The following is a 1,617-nucleotide window of genomic DNA, read 5'->3' as shown; positions in this document are numbered from 1 at the left end:
GCCTTTCATATCTTGAACCATAACACATGATTTGTAAGTATTTTCTTCTGTTAGCTGTTTCTATTATCGCTTCCTTGAGAGTACCTTCTGAAGCACCACCATCTTTGACACTGATGAAACATAATTCACTCACCATTTTTACTGTTATTTTCATATCATAAATAAGAAGCTACTGCCTAATCCAAACTCATGAAGATTAAAACCTATGGTTGCCTACTTAATAATTTAGATCTCTAGAATTCTGACAAATTTACTTTCTTCAGTTTTTGTACAAGTTTATATTAAAAATCAGGCATATTCTTCTCATATGCTCCTAAGCATCCTTTTTTTCACTTTTCCCCTCTTGTAAGTCTCTCTTGTTCCCATTAACACTTTTACCTCTATATTCACACCATATATACATTATTTTAATTATTAATTAATTAACTAATTTATCAGAGTGAGTCTCAGTGAAGCTAGTTTGACCTTAAACTCACTATGTAACTGAGGCTGGCCTTGAATTTAGGATCACTTTCAGGAATATGACCATTTTAGCAATATCATTTTTGCTGATCCATGTTGATCATTTATCAACTTTTATTTGTTCTTCAGTTGTTTCTTTGACACAGGGTCTCACTACATACTTCCTGGCTGGCCTGGAATTGGCTCTGTACACCAGTCTGTCCTGTCCTCAGATTCCCAGAAAATGGCCCTTCTCTGCTTCTCCAATGCTGGATTAAAGGCGTGTGCTACTACACCCAGCATATTCTTCCACTTTTATCTTCAGTACTTTATGGCTTTCATTATGGAAGTCTCTCTACCACTTGATTAAGTTTATTACTATGTACTTTATTGTTTTGAAGATTGTTCTAAGATTTACTCTTCTATTTTTTTTCTCAGTGAATTGATTATTGGTGTATAGTAAAAATTATTGGTTTTTGAGTGTACACTTTATATTCTGTTATTTTGCTAAATTTATCAGTTCTAAAAGTCTTTTGTTTCATCTTTGTTTCGCTTCTGATTTTAGAGAACAACTTTCAGTATGTCCCCATTCAATAGAATGCTGACCTTTGGGTTGTTGGACAGTCTTCATTATATTCAATTTATTCAAAGATTGTCTTTTCTTTTTCCTTTTTCCCCCCTCAAGACAGTGTTTCTCTGTGTAACAACTCTGGCTGTCCTGGAACTAGCTCTTGTAGACCAGGCTGATCTCAAACTCACAGAGATCCTCCTACCTCTGCCTCCTGAGTGCTGGGATTAAAGGTGTGCATTACCACCACTTGGCAATTCATGAGTTTTCATAACATAATCATGCCACAGAGGTCTTGACAATTGTAATACTGATTATTTATTCTTTTTCAAAGAGTTATTTTTATTTTTAATTATGTGCATGTGTCTGGGTGTTCATAGAATCTAGAAGAGATGATCAGGCCGGGCAGTGATGTCACACACATTTAGTCCCAGCACTCAGGTGGCATAGACAGGTGGATCTCTGTGAGTTTGAGCCTAGCCTGGTCTAAAAAGTGAGTTCCAGGACAGCCAGAGCTGTTACACAGAGAAACCTGTCTCAAACAACAACAACAACAACAACAACAACAACAACAAATTTAAAAAGAGAGAGAGAGAGAAGAGAGTATT

Source organism: Microtus ochrogaster, chromosome X, assembly GCF_000317375.1.
Source record: "Microtus ochrogaster isolate Prairie Vole_2 chromosome X, MicOch1.0, whole genome shotgun sequence".
In the NCBI taxonomy this organism is placed as follows: domain Eukaryota; kingdom Metazoa; phylum Chordata; class Mammalia; order Rodentia; family Cricetidae; genus Microtus; species Microtus ochrogaster.
Note: the sequence above shows the minus strand (reverse complement) of the source record.